The sequence below is a fragment of the Peromyscus maniculatus genome, chromosome 1, assembly GCF_049852395.1.
Source record: "Peromyscus maniculatus bairdii isolate BWxNUB_F1_BW_parent chromosome 1, HU_Pman_BW_mat_3.1, whole genome shotgun sequence".
Classification (NCBI taxonomy): Eukaryota; Metazoa; Chordata; class Mammalia; order Rodentia; family Cricetidae; genus Peromyscus; species Peromyscus maniculatus.
This window is the reverse complement of record NC_134852.1, coordinates 80,055,486-80,079,292: the sequence shown is the minus strand read 5'-3', so window position 1 is coordinate 80,079,292 and position 23,807 is coordinate 80,055,486.

The following is a 23,807-nucleotide window of genomic DNA, read 5'->3' as shown; positions in this document are numbered from 1 at the left end:
TGTTCAACTCCTATATGATAGCTTTGCTTTATCTTATTATAATTTGTTTTGCCATGTTTGGTTGTTATCTCTTAGAAGACTATTGTTTTCAATGAGACAGAAAGGGAGTGGGTTAGAAGAGGAGGGGAGGTGGGGGATGGAACTGGGAGAAGTACACAGTGGGGAAGCTATAATCTGGATATATTGTATGAGAACAGAATCTATTTTCAGTAAAAGAAAAATAATTTTAAAAAAGAATCAGAAAAAAATAACCATTTGCTACAACGCGAAATTAGTTCTGTTCACCAGTCTGGTTTGAAAATGAGCAAGCACTGTGGATGTTCACAGCAGCAAACATTGAGGGTGTTCACAGCAGCAAAGAATTGAGGGTGCTCACAGCAGCACACACTGAGGATGCTCACAGCAGCACACACTGAGGAAGCTCACAGCAACACACACTGAGGGTGCTCACAGCAGCACACACTGAGGGTGCTCACAGCAGCAGACACTGAGTGTGCTCACAGCAGCACACACTGAGGGTGCTCACAGCAGCACACACTGAGGGTGCTCACAGCAGCACACACTGCTCACTGCAGCACACACTGAGGATGCTCACAGCAGCACACACTGAGGGTGCTCACAGCAGCACACACTGAGGGTGCTCACAGCAGCACACACTGAGGGTGCTCACAGCAGCACACACTGAGGGTGCTCACAGCAGCACACACTGAGGGTGCTCACAGCAGCACACACTGAGGATGCTCACAGCAGCACACACTGAGGGTGCTCACAGCAGCACACACTGAGGATGCTCACAGCAGCACACACTGAGGATGCTCACAGCAGCACATACTGAGGGTGCTCACAGCAGCACACACTGAGGGTGCTCACAGCTGCACACACTGAGGGTGCTCACAGCAGCACACACTGAGGGTGCTCACAGCAGCACACACTGAGGGTGCTCACAGCTGCACACACTGAGGATGCTCACAGCAGCACACACTGAGGATGCTCACAGCAGAAAGAAAGAATAGCAGATTCTCTCCATGGTTTGCTGGGAAGTTTTGGTTATTAAGAATATTCCTGTGTTGCTGAACTAAGAGCATCTTAGAAGGTGGAGGTAGTTAGTGGTGCTTGAAAGAGAAAGGCTGTTTGGAAAATGACAGATATTTGGGACGCGAGTACAGGAAAAAGACTCCACGTCTGAACCTCGACTCTCAGGACCAGTTTGTAACCACTTCCTTCTTTCATTGTTTGCTAATGTTCAGTATCACTTTTACTTCATTATTTGTGATTTAGAGACAAAAAGGCCAAGATTGAGGTCATACAGCTGTGCCAAAGTATAGAAGAAAGGATGATTTTTACAGGTTAAATGGTATGTAGAAGAAAAAATGGTGTCTGGGATTCCGGGATTGATGGCCTGGCCAAGTACAGAGCAAAGGGAAAAAGAGGGTGGGTGAGGAATTGAGGACCTGTGTATTTTTCCCCTTAATGAACGGGCATGACACTCATCGCTTATATTCAGTGGATAGTTCCATGCCAATGCCCACTCCAGTGGCCCTGATTTAACATAGTGGAGTCATAGTGCAGAAACAAAAAACAAAACCAGAAGATTAAAATGGCATGGGGATTGGGTGGGAAGAGAACATGAGAAGGTAAAGGGATGAGTGTGACCAGAATTTATTACACACCCGTATGAAACTGTTGAAGAATAAATAGATTTTTTTAATGAGCATGAATTTCATGATGATGGGTGCTCAGTCACTTGGCAGTTCTTGGGTATCTGCTGTCTGGTTCTCACTTATCATCTTCTGGAAAGGGTGAACTTTTACACCTCTCAGCCCATTATCTGGAAGTGGAGATACACATAGATCCAAAACTTGGTATACAATTTCAAGAGTTCAAGGAAACCCTATGGTCTAGTGGATCACAGGTCAAGTACAAACAACAGCCTTCTTTTATGTATTGTGATGTCTTTGTTGAAACTCCATCTTTGAATCCAGACCTTCCCATTGTTTCTAAAACAAATGGGGGAGTGAGTGCTTATCAGACTGTATTCAATGACTTGCTAAATCGTCTTTCAGATAGGGAGTGTCCGTAGCCATGTTCCTCACTTGTGGTGTATGTTGAGATTACCGACTGGAAAGGCCAACCATTTGTACTTCAAGTGTAACCCAGCTGATTCTACAATGGAATGCAGTTGGAACCCGACTGATATGGGTTCTTCCATCACAAGGGGGACCTGGTGTACAACGGCCAGTGTTCGGCCTGTCTTCCCTTCACTTTCCCCTCCCAGTGTACCTCTAAGAAGCTGGTATACGAAGTCTAGGAGACAGAGACACAGCAGATCTTTTGCTTGCACATTTTTTTCACTCAGTCAGTCCTGTCCTCATCACAAAACTCATGAAAACACAGCTATAACCCAAACTGAACTGGCACCTGTCAATAAGCTGTGGATTTCCCCTCTGGCCTTTCTTCACCAGGAACAAGTGTGTTTTCAAAACAGAGTGCTGGCCTCTCTAGCTTGCACGGGACCTGAGATGAGTCACCTGTTGTTAAGTAGATTGGGGTCAGTAGTACAGCTATGTATGGATAGCTTCACCTTTGATCTGCTCGTGCACATTTTCAGAGGACAGAATTTTCCAGGCAAGCCTTAAGCTGCTTCCTTTGTAAATCTCTGAACAATAGATTTAAAACTTTTAGACACAAACAGACAACGTGATAATGTTTGTAATAGGTAATCTTAAAGAAAAAAGGTTTATCAAATCTAAAGGCACACACACACACACACACACACACACACACACAACTTTTTACGGAATCCAGGAAGAATGGCAGTCTGCTGAAAAGTCAGGAAGTGAGTTCTGTTCAAGCAACACCCACCTGGCTGCAGACCTGAAAAGACAGAGAGCTGATGCTTTGGGAAGAGTGTCCTTGCAGCATGGTTACTTCCAGAACTCTCAGTTCTTAGACAGTAGTTCATTGTGTCCAATCTTAAAGAACATCTGGCTCAGATTCAAAAGAGTGATAATCAGTAAAATTGCCTTGTTAGGGAGATGCTTAAAGCACTTCTCTCTCGGCCTGAATTCAATGAATAACTGAAAAACATCATTTTATCATCCTAGAAAGAGAAGGGGGATATTGGACCCGAGGAAAGTGAAGTCATTCCTCCAAGAAACCCGCAATACCATTACCCAGGGCAAAAAAGCAAAAAGGAAGTGCGTCTGTCTCAAGTCTTTGAAAATAGTGTCCTGGAATATTTACCTGCAAGAGAGAAGTAGACATTTGATTTTGAGTGAATAAATTGCATGATTACCAGGATTCTTGTGAAATTTGTTAGGGAAGAACAGCCCGAGAATGTCTTTAACGAGAGAGAGAGAGACAGAGACAGAGAGACAGAGAGACAGAAACAGAGAGAGACAGAGGGAGGGAGGGAGGGAGGAAGAGAAGGAGGGAGGGAGATGGAGGGAAAGAGAGAGTAGGAGAGAGAGAGAGAGAGAGAGAGAGACTAAAAATGTAAGCTAACAAATACATTCCTTCTCTACACCTCAATGACAACATTTTTATTGCCCTGGAAAGAAGGAAGACTGCCAGATATGACACTCTTATCATCTAAAGATACATCGAACATCACAGTTCACAAGCAATCCTAAAGTGACCCATCAATCCAGCGCTGAGGAAAATGATGAAAGAAGCCCAGTCCTTTATCCCAGGTCATGCCATCAGGACACGGCACAGCCAACACTGAAACCAAGGGTGAAGTCCTAATGACTAAGACCTCACCGGGCACCAGACATCTTCCATGCCATATTCTACTGAAAGTGTTATCCGCACAGCAAAGAGGCACTAACACCCGCAGCCTGGTGAGTCATCCCCACCCCCACTGCGTATAGCAAGTCCTTGAATTAAGGTTTATATCTAGGAAATGGAGCTGTGGTTCTCATTACAGCAAAGGCCTTCTCTCCATATGCCTCTAAGCATCACACAGAAACCCCCGGTCAACGACGACACTGTATTTGACGTTAGAAATCCTGTCATCCCTCAGTGTCCTGGTATGTGTTATGGGAAGCTGGGAGGTTTCTCTTGCAATTTGATATTGTTACTTTGAAAACTCACATGATTCAAAGAACCATGAGGAAGTTAAACTTTAGAAGGTGTATATAGAAAATGTCATTTTAGTACTTTTATGTGTGTTTTTCCCATGGCTATGTGAACTATTTTAGCCTTGAAGGAAACCTAGGAAGCTCGATGTCCAAGCCCTAGTCTCAGAGTCCAAGCACAAACAACAAGCCTCCGTACAAAAGGGAATGGTCCTCTGCATAGGATCAACGCATCCGAAACTGACAAGGACTAAACCACTCCTAACCATCTCAAAATAGTGGGCAAAAGCTGTAATAAAATAAGCTCAGCCTAGAATGTCCAGGAAATGTGAAGGAGACAAAATGAAGAATGATACGCAAGTTCTTTGATATGAAAACTCAGTATCTAAACATACCCCCTCTCTGCAATCTAATGGATAAGCCTGAGATATTTCTCAGTGCTATTCCAACCAATCATGCAGGCTGGGTTTTTTTTTTTTGTTTGTTTTGTTTTGTTTTGTTTTTGTTTGTTTGTTTTTCTTTTTCTTTTCAATGAAAATCTGGCAAGTTAGTCCTCAAGTGTTTTTGGAAGGCAAAACATAAAAATACCCATAACTAGACATTTCAAGAATAAAAATGAGGTGGCAGTTGCCCTACTCGTCATCAAAATTAAAGAAAGATATGAGAAGAAAATACTGTCTTGAAGCAAGAATAGATACTATATCATTATAGAAGATAATAATTTAAAAATAGGATATTCAATTCAATATACAATTATTAATATTTTGTCTGGGAATAGTAGCTTATAGCTCTACTCCCACCACTGAAAAGTCTGAGGCAAGTGAATGGCCACAAGTTTGAGGCTAGCCTGGGGTACAGAGTGAGCTCCAGGCCAGCTTAGGCTACAATGTGAGAATCTATTTAAAATCAAATAAGTAAACAGTAATATTCCATTCAGTGCACAATATAGGGAACTATTCAATAAATCATATTGGAGAAATTAGCTGTTTTCTGGGAAAACAATTACCTTTTGACAAAATAATCAGATTTTTGAATAACATAGTTGAATAAAATACAGACATATTAAAAGAAATCATAGCTAAAGGATTTATAATTGAAGGAATTTTAAACGATGACACTATGTGAATGATTGATAAACCTGACTATATCCAATGAATTTCTACTTAATTCAATTTAAATTGAAAGCAAGTGTAAGATAAATAGCTAAACTGTGTAAGAGATAAATATTTGCAACATACCCAATCTCCTAGTTATGTTTTGTCAACTTGACATGAACTAGAGTTGTCTGGGAAGATGGCCTCTCAACTGAGTAAATACCTCCACCAGATTGCCTATAGGTAAGTCCATATGGCATTTTCTTGATTAATGACTGGTGTGGGAGGGTCTAGCTCACTGTGTAGAGTCTCCATTGTAAACTGACCTTCATTCTCACAACTGCACACAGCGGCCTACCAGGGGATCCTTGTAGGAGTCCAGCCCTGATACACAGGGTGTGGCTTCAGCAGCTTCTGGAACCCTGAGACCCTCTTACTCTTCCAGCTTTCCTACCTACAAAACCAGCACCATGTGGACAATGCAGCCAAATTCGAGTACCAGTTGGAGATGTAGCCTGGCCTCCATGGACTGCAGATCTTTCAGCCTCTAAGTGCTGGGGAGACACTATGCTAGGCAAGAGCAGGCAGGCTTTTCAGAGACATTTGGTTTAGGCTCTCTCTTTTCAATTGAATTTTCCTTTTATGAGATGAAGTCTTTGGTGGGTTAGATCTTCACTTAGATATGCATTCTCTGTTGTCCCAGTGCAGAGCACAGGGATTGTCTTCAAAGTGCTAATCTCTTCTTAACAATTACAGGTGCTTGCTCAGTATGCTCCTTGTCTGCAACTTTAAACTCCCTCCCTTGGCCACTAAGAAGCCCATTTTTCTTTCATCTTTCTGCTTCCCATAGTCCTCTCTCTCATTAGAGACCCAAGTAAGGACAGTATGTGGTAACACAAGGCAACAGAAACACTACTCTGCTGAGGGAGTTTGATGAGACGCTCCCCATAATCTTGGACATTTGAATACTTGGGATCCAGTTTGCGGCTGTTTGAGGAGGGTTAGGAGATGTGGCCTTGCAGGAGGAAGTATGACAATGGGGATGGACGTGAGGTTTCAAAAGCCGGGAGCCATATTGAGAGTGCTCCCTCTGCTTCCTGCTAGTAATTCAAGATGCGAACTGCCCCCCAGAATGTGGATTCTAGCCACCCAAAACTATAAGGCAAAAACAAACACTTCTTTCTATAAGTTATCTCCGTTATGGTGTTTATCACAGCAACATAAAATTAGCTAATGTACCTGTCTTGAAATTTCCCCAGCTAAAGCAAGTCATCCATTACTTTTCAAGTCACTAAGATGGCCATTCGTGGATGTCAACTGGACTATGTCTGGAATGAACTACCATTCAGAGAGAGATTATTTTTGCTTGGTTTTCAGTGGGTGAGGCAACTTCTAGCCCAGAACTTTCAAGCAGAAAGACACACACCTTTGATCCGGATCATGAGGTCGGAAGACATACCTCGAAGGCCACACCTTCTGCTGGATGTCTATATAAAGACATGGAAGATGGAAGCTTTTGGTCTTTGTCTGCTTGCTTTTGCCTTGCTAGCAAGTCCATTCCTTCACTGACATTAGAATCTACTCCTTCGGAATTTCAGTGTCTACTGAAGACCAGCTGAGACATCCAGCCTTGTGGACTGAGCATTTCTGGATTCTCAGACTTTCTGTTCATCTTCCTGTGATCCTAATAAACCTCATGTGTGTGTGTGTGTGTGTGTGTGTGTGTGTGTGTGTGTGTGTGTGTGTGTGTGTGTTAGATTCATTCTATAAGTTCTGAAACTCTAGAGAACTCTGACTAACAGAGTCAGCCTCACTCAACTTCTCAGGGCATAGGTGGAGTACAGCCAGTCTTTTTGGCCTAAATGGGCTCTACCCCAATTCTGATAAAGTCCTTGCTGCTCTTTGAAACTTCATGACGCATGCCTCCACTATTTGCAGTTATCTTGATATTCTGGACCTCTGAGACTGCATGGCTAACTAAGCTCTGCTTATAGCATGATAAGGCTTTTGGTCAAAATTAAAAACTCTACACAAGTCAGGTCCATATGCCCAAGAGCCATATGATGCTCAGATTTATCAGAGCATCACCACTTCCCAGGAAGAATCCTACATTTCCAGCACAGTAACCGCCCCACCCCCGGCGCCATTTTGTATTAGTGACTTGTCTCATGGTCAAGACCAAGCAACTGACAAGAGCATTTGAGGATCCATCTCATCATGGTGGAAAGGGCATGGCAGCAGGAATGTGAGGAAGCTGGTCATTGTGCCCACAGTCAGGAAGCAGAGAGAGATGAATGCTGGCATTCTGTTTGCTTTCTTCTTTTTAATAACTCCACATCCACGTGGTCATGGAATTGTGTCTCTGACATTTAGAATTGGTTTTCCCATTTCAATTAACCCAATCTAGAGCTCCCTCACAGACATTTCAAGAAGTTTGTCTCTAGATGATTCTACATGACAATCTTTATCAACCAGCTCATGTACCATATGAAAATAGGCTCGATTTCAATCATAGTTGCAAATATTTATTTAAAAATAAAATTTAAATCATAATGGAGCCACTTACACAGTCTTTCTAGGTGAGTTTGTACCATATCCCAAAGCTGGGGGTTGTATCTGCATTTGCTCTCTGGATGAATCAACCTAGACCCTTGCCTTGTATCCTAGAATGGCCATGCCTAGCTTGTAGTTGTACCCAAGAACATGCTCCCTGAGTGAGATATCCTAGATGCTTGCCCTGTGGCACCCCTCTATGCTAAGGCCCTACTAGGAGTCACATCAGCTTGTATGTTCTCTAAGAGACTCTGTTCAGGCCCTGAAGGCTCAGTCAGGAGTTGGGTGAGTCACCATAGTCTCTAGATGAGTCACCTCAGACCCTTATCCTGCTCTGTCCCTCCATGTCTAAGCCCCTCAGCTTGTGTCCCAAGTCCTGCAGTCCTAGCCAGGAGTCAATCATTCACATGCTTTCTGAATGATTATTCCCAGACCCTTACCCTGTTCCTCTCTGCTTGGGTTCAACTAAGAGTCATACCTACTTACTTCTTGTTTCAAGAAGTCTTCTCCTTTTCTAAACCTAGGCCAGCTGGGAGTCCCATTTGTACCCTTTCTTAGTGAGTCTACTTGGGCACCTCACTCTACACTGTCTTTCCACACCCAGGACCAGCCAGCAGTCACATTGGTGTGTGTCATCAATGTGTCTATTGGGGTTCCGCATCCCATCTCATCCTTTTCCACCTTCAGGTCCAACAACAAGCTGCAGTCAGGCATTTTTTAGGTGACACTGCCCAGTCTCTTGCCCTACACTGCTTTTCCATGATCCACCTTAGAACTACGCCAGAGAGCTCTCTTAGATCTCATCCAAACAATCTCCACAAACCCCTAAAACACAGGTTATCACTGAAATGGAATCACCCCATTCTCCCTAATTAAAATCAATACCCAGGATCTGAAGGACCGATTTACTAACTCTTTCTATCTGACCTGAAATCAATCAAGTTTGGGCAACAGGAAAATGAGGACCAATCTTCCACTCAATAGAGGCAGGTGGCATCCCATATCAGATACATAGCCAACTAGATAAACCCACATGCTCATTCTCACCACAAAAATACAAAATATATGAAAGGCTAAGGAAGTTAAGACACTGTGTCCTCTCCAAAGACCACTAGTCCTAGGAAAATGCTGTCCAATAGGAATTGCCTAGATGAAGCACAGGACACAGAATTTAAATGAACAACTGTAGACACAGTCAAAGAATTGGAGGGGTCCAAAAAGTATCAAGTACTATAATGAACTTAAAGAAGGTAGGAATAAATCCACGACTGAATGATAGAAAACACAAAAATATGGCTGAATGAAATAAGGAAGACAATTCAGGATTGAAAAGAGAATTCAATAGAGACAGAAATACTGAAGAAAATTGGAAATAAAGATAAACTAAAAATTCAATAACCCAATTAGAAGGGGGAAGCCTTATCAGCAGAATGGATCAAATAGAAGATGGTTTATTGGGACAAGAACATAAAGTAAAGAAACACAGTTAAAATGACCTAGATGCCCTTCAACTGAAGAATGGATAAATAAATTGTGGCACATATACACAATGGAATACTACTCAGCAGAGAAAAACAATGACATCATGAGGTTTGCAGGCAAATGGATGGATCTAGAAAAAATCATCCTGAGTGAGGTAACCCAGACTCAGAAAGACAAATATGTTATGTACTCACTCATAGGAGGATACTAGATGTGGAACAAGGATGACTGGACTGCTAGGCACATCACCAGGGAGGCTACCTGGAAAACAGGACACCAAGAAAGACACGCGGATCACCCAATGACGGAGAAATGGCTGAGATCTACATGAACAACCTGGACATGAGTGGGAGTAATGAAGGGCGAGGGTTGAGGGAAAGAGAGCCTGTGAGAGTGGGAGATCCCAGCTGGATCAAGAACAGAGAGGGAGAACAAGGAATAGGAGACCATGGTAAGTGAAGACCACATGAGAAAAGGAAGAAACAAAGTGCTAGAAAGGCCCACAGAAATCCACAAAGATACCCCCACAATAGACTGCTGGCAGTGGTCGAGAGACAGCCGGAACTGACCTACTCTGGTGATGGGATGGCCAAACACCCTAATAGTCGTGCCAGAAACCCCATCCAAGGACTGAGGGATCTGGATGCAGAGATCCACAACTAGGCCCGGGGTGGAGCTCCAAGAGTCTAATTAGTGAGAAAGAGGAGGGTTTATATGAGCGAGAATTGTTGAAATCAAGGTTGAATAAAGCACAGGGACAAATAGCCAAATGAATGGAAACACATGAACTATGAACCAAAGGCTGAGGGACCCCAAATGGATCAGACCCTCTGAATAGGTGAGACAGTTGATTGGCTTGATCTGTTTGGGAGGCATCTAGGCAGTGGTACCGAGTCCTGTGCTCATTGCATGAGTTGGCTGTTTGAAAACTGGGGCTTATGCAGGGTCACTTGGCTCAGTCTGGGAGGAGGGGACTGGACCTGCCTCGACTGAGTCTACCAGGTTGATCTCAGTCCTCAGGGGAGGCTTTGCCCTGGAGGAGGTGGAAATGGGAGGTTGGCTGGGGAGAAGGGGAGGGGGTGGGAGGGGGGAGAACAAGGGAATCCGTGGCTGATATGTAGAACTGAATGGTATTCTAAAATAAAATAATAGGAAAAAAATTTAAAACACAGGACATGATTGTGCAGGAATTTTGAAAAAGTTATAGACCTAACAGCATAGATCAACAGCATAGACCATATCTTTAACAGAATCATAGAAAAAAATTTTCTCCAAACTAAGGAACAACAAACCCAAACAGGTACAGGTACAAGAAGTACCCAGAGCACCAAATAGATAGCACCAGAAAAGAAATTGCCCATGGCACAATATAGTTAAAACCCTCAATACACATAGCAAAGACAGGGTATTAAAAACTGCAAGAGAAAAGCCACAAGTCACACACCAAACTCATCATAATAACAGCTAGCTTCTCAATGGAAACTTTAAAACCCAGAAGAAATTGGAGCAATGAACTATGAACTCTGAAATGGATGCCAACCTAGACTATTGTACCCAGACTAACTGCCACTATTGAAAGAGAAAGAAAAATGTTCCGTGATATAGATAGGCTAAAAAAATTTATATCCCCCAAACCAGCCCTCCAAAAAATACTAGAAGTAATATTTAGGATGGAAAAGAGAAGTAAGCGTAGCCAAGAGACCACAGAAAGAAAACAAATGAAATTCTAATTGCTTCAATAAAAAATACTACTAAGCACACAAACAGTAAATAAGCAAAACATGACAGCAAGCAACACACACCGCACAACAATCAATTCAAATATTAATGGCCTCAACTCTCCAGTCAAAAGACTGAGTTTAATTGACTGGATTAAGAAGCACGATCTACTAATTTTCTTGTCTATAAGTAATATATCTTACCCTTCAGGATAGACACCAGAGTGAATGGATGGACAAATCTATTCCAAGCAAATGGGACCAGGATAACTAACAGGTGTAAGTGTCCTAATATCTAACAAAATAGACTTGAAATCAAGATAAATCATAAGACATAAAGAAAGACACTTCATTCTGATCAAGAGAACAATTAGCCAAGAACACATTGCAATCCTAAACATACACATACCAAACTGGCACATTCAGTTTCATAAAAAGCATACTCATGGATATTGAGCCACAGATAAACACCAACTCAGTAACAGTGGGTGTTCTAGTCCATTTTCTGTTGCTTTTCTACACACCAAGGCAAAATCTACTTGGAAGAGGAAAGGGTTTACCTGAGTTATTAGCTACAGTCCATCATGGAGGAGGCCAGAGCAGAAGCTTAAAGCAGGAACCTGATGGCAGGAACTTTTGAATGAAATAAGGAAGACAATTTAAACAATTTAAACATTAAAAAGGCAGAGGCTTTTGAAGAATGATGCTTCCTGGCTTGCTCTGCCTGGCTTGCTCACCTTGGCATTTTTCACAACCGAGAACTACCTGCCCAGGGGTGGCATCACTCACAGTGAATTGAGCCATCCTACATTGATCATTAATCAAGAAACGTCCCTCACAGACTTGCTCATGGGCAAATCTTATAGAGGCAATCCCTCATTACTCATTTTTTTTCGCTGATTTCAAGGTGACTCTATTTGTGTTAAACTGACTAAAATTAACCAGCACAGAATGTAAAGTAATGAATTTGATCATGGCCTCTTCATATATATGTCTTTATACTTTTTCCTCATTTTCCCCTCCCCCACAAGAAGATGAATTCTTTTGAGGGCAGCATGAAAGTATTACTTATTTTTTGACTCAGGTGCCCAGCATTGAGTACACACACACACACACACACACACACACACACACACACACACGCACGCACGCACGCACGCACAGATAGAAAGGGACTTGAACAAGAGTGTCCAGCATACCTTTATTATTACTACTCATACCCCCCAAATTTAACATCATATTAATGCCTATTAGAGAAACTATGATCATATAAACAATTGGGCCATCACACAATAGAATCATATGTTATTCAGGAAAACTCTGAGACAGACTTCTGTGTACTGTTTTTTAAAGCGAAGAAAAGTAAGGTGTTGGGCACATAGGTACAGTATGATTTTTCTATAAATATTTTCAAAAACACATTTTTCAATATATTTTTCATTATATGGCAAATATTTAAAAGTACATAATAGAATTTTATGCAGCCTACAAAAATATATTCCTAAATACACACACATGTGTTTGAATATGTTTGAAATATTCTAAGCTTTGAACAGTGAACATTGCTTTAAAACAGGACGTGAAGAGCCTAAATGTGACCAAACCAAGGCATTGGTGTATCTAACCTACATGAAGGAGTCCATCCACTAGAACACAGGATCTTAACTCCTCGTCATTCATAAAATGACTGTTGAAAGCCGTTATAATCTCCACCATTCCCGTGATAACTTTATTCTTTAATCTAATTAGAATTATTTGGAGGCTACCCAATACGTTCAAAGAGGTGTTTTGTGAAACCAAGAGTAAAATCATTTACGACTTGGCAATTTTGATTGGAGCAGGCCAGGCTGGGGGGGAATGAATATTGAAGGGCAATCATGTGGAACAAATAAGGTTTGGTAAAGATGAACTTTTTCCATTGACTGCATTCAATGTTGATCTCATTATATTTTTGAGACCTTTACATGTTACTTACTGTGAGTGTCTTAATGTTGTATTTTCTTATTTGGTTTTAGTAGTGTCAATGGAATCTATCAGTTTATTCACGGAAATCTTTCCTCACTCTGATTTTCTCTGTAATTGTGATACAGCTGCATTATGTATGTGTGAACCATGAAATAAGAAGGCAAGGCCTTACCACTGCTCAGAATAAAGTATTTTTAGCAAAATGATCCTTTGCCCTTATGTTAACTCTCAACGCTCCATAAAAATGGGGAGATCAGAATAAAATTTTTCTTCAGAATTGTGGGGGTTTATGGGGCTGTATTGGTTGTTTCATTTCTTAATTAAGTTGCCACTTCCCTTACTCTCTCTGGATTCATACTCCCCATCCAGTAGGAAAGTTCATTTTTAGTTTTTCCTCCTTGCTTCCACAAGTCATCTTCAGGAGAGAATGGAGGGGAAACCTACCCACATGAATATGCGGGGTGCTCAACACAGTGCTGGCTATGATTAGTGCAGGGTTCCCAGGTTGAAGCAGCCCCAGGTCAGTAGTGAATATATCCAACCATGGTGGCTACAGGGAGCTTGGTGAGCATCACCTCATTCCACTTATGAAATTAAATTAATCTTCCTCATTCTTTTAAAAGATTTTATTTTATGTCTATGAGTGTTTTGTCCGCATAAGCATCTGGGCACCATGTGTGTGCAGTGCCAGAAGAAGTCATAAGGAGGGCATTGGCTCTTCTTGGACTGGAGTTACAGATCCCATTGTGAGCCAGCTTGTGGGTGCTGGGAATCAAATGTGGGTCTTCTGACAGAGTAGCCAGTGCTCTGAACAACCGAGCCTCTTCTCTGGGCCCCATCTTCCTTCTTTCGTTCTCTCCTTCCTTCTTCTTTCTCATTTAATCTCGAATAAAGCAGAGAGAAAAGAGGACATCACATTTTGGAGTTTTTGTCTTTGCCCCACCACTTCTTGGTTGTGAAAGAAAGGCATATGTTCCATCATGTTGAGCTTTTATAGACAATTTTGAATTTTGTTGCCAATATGCCCCTTCACAGAGTTTCTGTGGGTGCCACTGGGATGGTACATACGGAACATCTTGTCTGTGGTACAACGGGTATGTCATAAAGGTTAATTCTTGTTCTAAAGATAATTACTTAGATAAGATGCATCTTATTCCCAAATGTGAAATTACAAAACAAAAATTCACTTGTCATCTGTAATTTTTAAACATTAGCAAGTATGTAGAGAGAGTCCCATAAGAAAGAGCCACAGACATACACTAGTTGAATCAAGATGAATATTTTCACTGTCTAAAAATAGTAAGTACTGATACTTATGGAGGAATTTAGTTACCTGTGCAAGACCTGAAGGATCAGCAAAGATAAGTTGGGACTTCTGGTACAAGTAGTATGGAGTCAAAACATTGCAGCATATTTCTCCAAGACACTACAACTGATAGAAAGCAGGTGGTGTGAAGGAGGAGAGTAGATAGAGTGGGGGAGGGGACAGCTAAGTTGTGTGGGTAACTGAAGGGCAGAGTAGAAGAGTATTTGGAGGGATAATAAAACTAAAAATATCTGAAAATGAAGTATAAAAACCTACTGCTACAGAAACTTCCTAACACACACAGACACAGATACATGCACATACATATACAAAAACAGTTCAAATGGAATTCCCCTATAACAGGGAGTGAGGGACAATGCATCTCTCAGACATTATAGGCTATTAAATACAACACCCAGGGCCAGGCCCAGGGTAACAATTTTCATGAGTGAGTTCCCATGGAGCACCCAAAACATTACAGGATATTGCCATTCTGCTTGGTTACCGATGGTTAGACCTGATGGCTAAAAATCCAAATACTTGAGTTAATGGGCATGTAGAAATCAAGCTGCTGCTGATCTAGAAGCTTCATCCCTACTGGCCAGCTTTTACAGTGCTGTGCGTATTACCATGGTAAAAAGTATTCAGCAGTCTTTCCAAACGGTGAGTCCTCTGTGCTACAAGGACCAGCCTAGCAAGACAAGCCCGCTGGTGTAAGAATGGCATAAACATAATGAGAATAAGCAACCACTTTATGATTGGATTTAAGGGACACTCCACAAGACAAAACTCATACCTGGCAATGATAATTGGACCAAGAATTCAAAGCTGGCTAGGTCATAGGCCCTAGAGTATCCTGCTAAATGGACACATATTTTAAAGCCCCATAAGTGCATATCTTTATACCCACAGATTATTGTATCTTTCAGTACAATCAGAGTATCTTCTTTTGGTTTTTTTTTAACTGTAGATGGCAATTAATATAAAAACCACAACTGGTAAATGTGCAGAGAGTATAGAGTAATCAACCCTGAATGGGACATCTATATCTAATCCCTTCTTCCCAGTACTTAGAGATCATTGTGGGAAGAGGTACCCAAAACAGTCTTTTCCTGCACATCACTAGGCTGTGGCACACATGAACTTACTGTGTCTGTGGCTGAATGCACAAGGCTTGCACAAGATCGAGCTAGATAAAATTACATCATGGGCGAAGGAAAAAGCCACAAAAAATGATATAGTTTAGCAACTGTTGGAAGTTGATGGCTGCTGAGCAGAAGAGACATTTTTTTCTTCAGGGATGTGGCCCCTGAAAGACGACCCACGCTCCAGCAGATGGTCCTACACTCATACACACATTAGCAACACTAACTGGTCTCAATGGGTTTAAAATGAAAGAATAGATGAAGTTGAGTGGGGAGAGTGGTGGAGAGGATAAGGAAGAAGCTAAAAGGGAAGAAATTAAGAGGTGAATTTGGTCAAAACACATTGTATCCGTGCACGAGATTCTTACATAACAAAGGAACAATTATCTGAGTACTGGCGGTAATACTACATGGCTTGGAGCACCAAGAGAAAAAGATCTAAAGATTAGATATTTACATGAGTGATTTCTGTGGAGGATTTTTTTTCTTTCATCTCTTAACTTGTATCCAAAGATGTTCCCATCATGGGAATCTCAAAGCTCATGTGCAGAAAAAAAACCTCAGAGAGAAATCTTATTTCACCCTGATAAACAGGGAAACTGGTGTCTGGGGGGAAATGTATATAGGAGGCATGCTTGTTTGTTTCGGGGTTTTGTCTTTTCAACTTTTTCTGAGAAAAATAATTCACACACTATATTCTGATCATGCCCCTGCCCCAGTTCATCCCAGATAATTCCTACCTCCTTACTCATATAATTTTCTCACACATAGACAAAAGCAAAAACAAAAAAAAAAAAAGAAACGTACAAAGAAAAACACCATAAAACAAAAATCAAAATAAGCAAGCAAAAGACCAATAAGATAAAAAAATTATCAAATACAGCAAAATGAGACAAAATCTACAAAAATATCATTGAGTTTATTTTGTTAGACAGCTACTCTTGGGCATGGGGCCTGCCCTAAGGTGCAATAAACATACCCAGTGAGATTCCATTGGAGAAAACTGATTTTTCTTTTGTCAGCAGGTATCAATTATAGATTGCTTCTTAATTAGGGATGGGAGCTTATGTCTACACCCCCCTCTCAGGGAAGGGACCATGTCTGGCTCGAACCTGTGTAGGCCCTGTGCATGCTGCCATGGCCTCTGTGCATTCATGTGTGCATAAGCCTTGTGTCAGGAAGACATTATTTCCTTGTGTTTATCCATTGCCACTGGCCCTTAAAATCCTTTTACTTCCTCTTCCACATAGTTCCTTGAACTCTGAGGGGAAGACTTTGATGAAGACATTCCATTTAGGACTAGTACTCCAAAGTCTCACTCTCTTCACATTGTCCGGTTTCAAGTCTCTGTCAGTTCCTATCGACTTAAAAAAAAAAGCATCTCTGATGAGAGTTGAGTGAATCACTGGCCTGCAGAATAGCAGAATGTCATTCGGTGTCATTTCATTGCTGTGCTCCTTTAGCAGAACTGGGTTTCCCCCTAGGCTCATGACCTACGTGATCTCAGGTTCTTCGTCATTTTAGTAGTGTCCGGGATGGATCCATTTCATGAAGTGGTCCTTGAATCCAATTAGAAAGTGATTGGTTACTCCCATATCATATGTGCCACTATTCCGTCAGTATCTCTTGCAGCCGGGTCTCTGTTATAAGCTGCAAGGTTTCTAGCTGGGAGATGGTGACAAGTGCCTTTCTCCTCCAGAAGCCTGCAGCATACCTTCCAGTGTCAGGAACACTGGTCAGTAGAGGTGAAGCTTTAACATGAGACTTGGAGATGCAGAATCTGGAGTTTGCCCTGATGGCTTTCAGTCTTGCTTTGGTCTAGTATTTGTTCAATGTGCCTCTTTTCCTCCCCTCTGGAATGGTAATGTATATTCTGTGCCATTATATGTTGGAAGTATGTCATTTTCTTTTTGTTTTTGCTTTCACCTGAAATTACACTTAGGAGATTTCCTTGAGTCTCATAAGAGACTTGGACTTTGGATTTTGAAGCAGGCCTGAGACTATGAAAGACTACGAGGACTTTTGAATTGAGACTAAATGCCTTTTGCATTATTATATGGCTACAAGACTACAGAGGCCAGAGGGTGGAATGTGGTGGTGAGATAACTCTAAGTAAGCCCCTAATTCAATGACAGGTTTGTAAAAATCATCTTGGTCATTATGTCTCTTCACAGAAATGCAACAACAGTAACTAAGACAGAAATGAGATCAGCTTGGCCTGTGGGCATCCCTGGGAAGAAGAGTTTTTATTAATTGGGTTAATTGAGATAGGAAGATTCACCTTGAATGTGAGCAACACCGTTTTATGAGCTGGGCCATGAACTGTGTACAAGTAGAGGAAGTTACCTGAACACCAAGCACAGATGCAGTCATCTCTCTCCGCTCTTAATGGTCAGGATGATGTGACTAGCTGTTCGAGTTCCTGCTGACTTGAGGGTCCCACAATACAACATTGTAATTTGAAATTGTGAACTCAAATATACCCTTTCTCCATTGCGTTACTTTGTGTCTGGGTATTTTACCACAACGACAGAACTGAAACCAAAACAGACACAGAAACATTCAGAGGGAAAAAAATGAAGAAGGGGAACTCCAAATGCTGTGTGTGACCTGTATCTGACCCAGCGAAAATCCCAGACTCACTCTGAGCTGTTGTGTGGACAGACTCACAGGAGGAATTCAGAAGAGTTGAGAGCTGAGTTGACGTGGTCCCCTGACTACACAAGGTGAAACAGAATCTACAGTCTGAATATTTCTGCACTCTGTGTGTGTGAAAGCGAAAGCACTGACATTCTCTGGGAGATTTAAGAGGATCCTGAGTATCATAGTATTCAATATCACAGGAAAAAGCAATTATAAATCTACCTTCAAATATCTCTGATACAGAAATTATTTGAAACTATCAAAGGGTAATAACATTCTAGTATTAAACACCAAAAAGAGGAAGGAAGATTATAAAGCATTAAAAATAATTAAATGTATAATTGCAGAAGATAAAAATAAGACATAAACATCCATCACTAAGAATAAAAGTAGCCAGGCGGTGGTAGTGCACACCTTTAATCCCAGCACTTGGGAGGCAGAGGCAGGTGAATCTCTGTGAGTTCGAGGCCAGCCTGGTCTACATAGTAAGTTTCAGGACAGCCAGGGCTGCTACACAGAGAAACCCTGTCTTGAAAAACAATAAAATAATAATAATAATAATTCTTTATTAACTCCTTGGGAATTTCATAACATGCATCCTAATCCTGCTCACCTCCCAATCCGTCCATATCTGCCCCTCAACCCTGAAGTGTCCATCCACAAAAGAAAGCCCCCCCCCCAAATTAATTAAAAACAAAAAACTAACCTCATACCTCCGTCTTTCCCTCCCCTTAACCACCTCTTCATTTGTCCTGGTGGCATTGGGAGCTGCAGTGTATTACACAGTATACCCTTTTGTTCAATCAGCCCCGCCCGCAAATGTTCATTGCAGTGAGTCATTGGTCAAAGTCTGTGGCCTCTGATATAACATCAGTACTGGACCCTCAGGGAAACTCCTCTTAGCTATCCTGCTGTTCCCTGAGTAAGGGAGACCCTGCAGCTATTGTTCAGCAGGGACAGTCCCTTCAGGAGCTCCAGTAGGTCATAGATGGGTTAGGTGTTAGTGGGCCAACTCAAGACCAAGGTTGTGGGTCTGGGTGGTAGCTGAGCTGGTCAGTCTGATCCATTGGGACTGCCCACCTCAGGCGAGGACAGAGCCAGTTCTCCAATGCCCATGCCAACTTTCACATGCCCGTGATGAGGGGTGGGGTCATCTCTCCCTAGTGCAAGGGCAGGTCACAGCAATAACACATGAGGAAGAAAGAAAGGGATAAAACTTGGAAAAGAATGAGTCAAAGCTCTGTTTTCAGGTGATAGGAACCTGCCTTTAACAGACCTCAGATGACAAGCAGGAAACACTTAGATCTGATAAATGTTTTCAGAAATGTTTTCAGAGGAGAAAAAAATCTGCATACAAAAAAACCCAGTACTTCCTGTGTCTCAATAATGAACATGCCGAGAGAGAGAAATCAGGTAAACACCCACGGTAGCTTTCAAAAGACAATAAAATACAGAGGGCAAAAGCAACCAAGGAAGACAGAGACCTCAGGAAAAGATTAAATTATTCAAGAAAAAATCTGAAAAGGACACAAGAAGATGAAAAGACTTTTAACACAAAACCGATCAAAGATCTTAATATAAACCTGAAACTTGGATGCTACTAGAAGAAACTGTATGGGAAACTCTTCAAGACACAGAGATAAGCAACATCTTTCTGAATAGAATTCTGACAAATCAATGACAGTGAGAATCACATGCTGTTAAAAAGCTTCTGCACAAGGCACAATCACTCAAGCAAATAGACAGCCTATACAGTGGCCTTGGCTAGTTATTCTGCTGGCCAGGGATTAATATCCAGAATATATAAAGTACTGAAACAGCAGAGCACAAAAAATATAACCCGGTCAATAAAAGGACAAATGACTAGGATAGACACTTCTCAAAAGAAATATCAGTGACACACATATGCACTCACATGAGCACATGCACACAAGTGCAAAAACATCTTATGTTCCCAATTTAAAAGTATTTATTACACTGAGCTTGATGTAAAGTCTGTGAGGTTTTATAGATGTGTGTGTGTGTGTGTGTGTGTGTGTGTGTGTGTGTGTGTACATTACCCTGAACTTGATATAAAGTTATGCACACACATACACACATATAACTTAGGGTTTGTATTACTGTGAAGAGACACCACGACCATGACATTTCTTAAAAAGGTAAATATTTAACTAGAATGGCTTACAGTTCAGAGGTTTAGTCCATTATCATCATGGTGGGGCATGGCAGCATGCAGGCAGACCTGGTGCTGGAGATGTGGCTGAGAGTCCTACATCTTGCAGGTAACAGGAAGTGGTCTGACACTGGGAGTAGCTTGAGCATAAGAAACTTCAAATCCCACCCCTATAGTGACACATTTCCTCCAACAAGGCCACACCTACTCTAACAAGGCCAAACCTACTCCAACAAGGCCACACCTCTTCTTTCCAACCACCACATTCCACTCCCTGGTCCCCAAAGGCTTATAGCCACATTATAATGCAAAAATGCATTCAGTCCAACTTCAGAATTCCCCATAGTCCATAACAGTCTCAAACTTATTTAAAAATCTAAAGTCCAAAGTCTTTTCTGAGATTCATGCAATCTTTTAACTGTAATCACCTGCAAAACACACACACACACACACACACACACACACACACACACACACATTTATTTGTGTGTGAGTGTGTGTATGCCAAGGCACATATGTGGAATTCAGAGGACAATTTGTAGGACTAGTTCTCTCCTCTATCCTGTAGGTCCTATAGATCAAACTCAGATTGCCCCACTTTGTGGCAAGTGCTTTCATCTGCTGAGTCATCTCACCAGCCCAAGAAATGTATTTGTTAAGCTACTGTTGCTCACACATTCTGCTGCCTATAGTTTAAAATCATTACTGGCACAAGGGTGCGTGCTTATAAAAACCAGCACTTAGGAGACTGCTGTGGGATGTTCTGTATGTTAAATGTGTTGCTCTGATTGGTTAATAAATAAAACACTGATTGGCCAGTAGCCAGGCAGGAAATATAGGCAGGACAAGCAGACAAGAGAATTCTGGGAACAGGAAGACTGAGGCAGAGAGACGCTGTGAGCGGCCACCATGACAAGCAGATGTTCAGATACTGGTAAGCCACAAGCCATGTGGCAACTTATAGACTAATAGAAATGGGTTAATTTAAGATATAAGAACTAGCCAGGCATTGGTGGTGCATGCCTTTAATCCCAGCACTTGGGAGGCAGAGGCAGGCTGATCTCTGTGAGTTCGAGGCCAGTCTGGTCTCCAAAGCGAGTTCCAGGAAAGGCGCAAAGCTACACAGAGAAACCCTGTCTTGAAACCGCCCCCCCCCCCCCCCCGGCAAAAAAAAAAAGCTAAAACAACTAGATAGAAGGAAGCCTGCCAGGGCCATACAATTTGTAAGCAATATAAGTCTCTGTGTGTTTACTTGGTTGGGTCTGAGTGGCTGTGGGACTGGCGGGTGAGAGAGATTTGTCCTGACTGTGGGCCAGGCAGGAAAACTCTAGCTACAGGAGACAGAGACAGGAAGATCTGGACTTCTCGACTGCTCAGATCTACCTAGTGAAACCATGCCCCTAAACCCTAAAGTTTGGAGATGTAACTTAGTGAGAGAGGGCTTGCCTCCTTTGCAAAAGATCTCTGATGGGATGGCCAAAGCTAAACAAAACAAAGAAGCAAACTGACAGAGAGAGCCTGGTCTCTGGAGCACAGGATGCCCTGTCTGCAATTCTGTCTTGTATCACTCTGAGACTTCCCTTGCTCTTTCACCCATGCCTTAGACCCTTAGTTTTGAAGAGAACATCTTCCTGCAGCCTGTGTAAGAGGTGCAATCCTATCCCTCTATTGCAGAACCAGTGACACTACATGGATTGTGAGTCACTATTCAGTGTGTCAACACACATTTTATTGAACACATATGGCATGTTCCTGTGTTAGATACCAAAGGTTAAAAAACAGCGTATGAGAACAAAGTCTTTGTCCCTAGTTGAAGTGGTAAATAACATACAAATTCATGTTTAAGATGAAGGAAAGCAAGCCAGGATCATCATAAACACGGTTATCAGAAACCCAAGGGTATTTCCAGATGCTAAACAGGGATGGATTTGCCACCCTTTCCACTTTCTTTGAGAAAAGATAAATCTTTGAGCTCTGTCAGGCAGTGGTGACGCACGCCTTTAATCCCAGCACTCCGGAGGTAAAGGCAGGTGGATCTCTGTGAGTTCAAGGCCAGCCTGGTCTAGTGAACGAGTTCCAGGACATCCAGGGCTACACACAGAGAAACCTTGTCTTGAAAAACCAAAAGAGAGAGGGAGGGAGGGAGGCAGGGAGGGAGGGAGGGAGGGAGGAAGGGAGGGAGGGAGAGAGAGATCTTTGAACTCTCTAAAACCTTATTAAAGTCACAGTCTTCTAATGGTGTGGCTGCTGGTAGTCAGTCATGTTCCGGAGGATGGCCTGGCTTGTACATATGAGCAGCACAGACTGAACTCTATGAGATGCATAACAGCAAATAAAATTTTAAATTAAATTTAAAAAAATCTGAAAAGAAGACATGAAGTTAGAAAGAACGTGAAGGTGGGTATGGATTTGGAAGGAGTTAGGAGAGGAATGGGGGTAGAATATGAGCAAAATAAACTGCACACATGTCTGGACTTCTCCGAGAATTAATAAAAATATTATATGAATAAATAAATACAATTAAAAAGTTCCGTGTTGATAATCTAACCTCAAAAGAGGACAGTAGGACACCTCTAAAGTCTTTGAAAAATACACTTGGGAAAAAAAAATCCTTCAGTTTTAATTTTCCATTATCAATCCTTTATCACAGTTTACAAACTTAGAATTTTGACAAGGAGAGAATATAAAAGATTACAAAATGATGGCCAAATAATTACAGCTACCGAAACATGCTTGATAGCAAAGGAAATCTAGAACGGCGAGATCTGAAGAAACCAGCAAGAAGAGCTGCAATGCTTGAGGAACATGTCAGGGAGGCAGCTGGGCATGTTCGAGGACCATAATCCTGAGGTGACAAAATCCTCTTGGGTGGGGCACTTGTGTGTCAGGTGTATATCTCTTTCCAGACATAATATTTGTACATTTTACAGTGTACATAAAGTGTATTTGTACATTTTGTAGTGTATATAAGGTGATCATTAGATCAAACGGAGTATTATTCAGTCAGAAATGAAGTCCTGCTGTTTACATTAGCACCAGTGAGTGGCAGGTGCTGTTTTAAAACCACGACCTTATTTAAAGTGGGAAGAATCAGAGGCTGAGTCTGAAGGGACTTCAGCGACTGGGAACAGAACTCCTCAGGGCAAAGGCTTTTAGAACTACAGCATTCTTCCTAGACGTCTGCTCTCACCTAGTCCAGGAATTCCGAGACCCATAGAGGTCAGGCTCAGAATCAGGGAAGCTAGCAGATTCTAATCTCTGCTTTAAAGTTCCTAAGGCAAGACGGCTGCGCTCCATTTTCCAGGAAACCTTTCACTGGGCGTGTTGCAAAAGTCATCTTAAACAGAGTGCGGGCTGAGCCACAAGTTCACATTCTAGTACGAACTCAGAGACTTGTACTCCAGCCTCTCTTAGCTGGAAAGCCCGCCCCCCACTGTAACCATAGCAACGGCCGACACCAGAGCGCCGGGCAGCCCGGTTCCGCCCCCTCCCTGACAGAGATTGTTTCCCATCCTCTGTCCACATGGGCGCACTGCCTCACTATTGGTCCGTGGCCCAGGACTGTGCCTTGCCCCCGCCAATAAACTGCCTGTGCACGTGCACTCTGCTGTCCCCCGATTGGTGGAGCTGCCCTGATCACGCACCACCG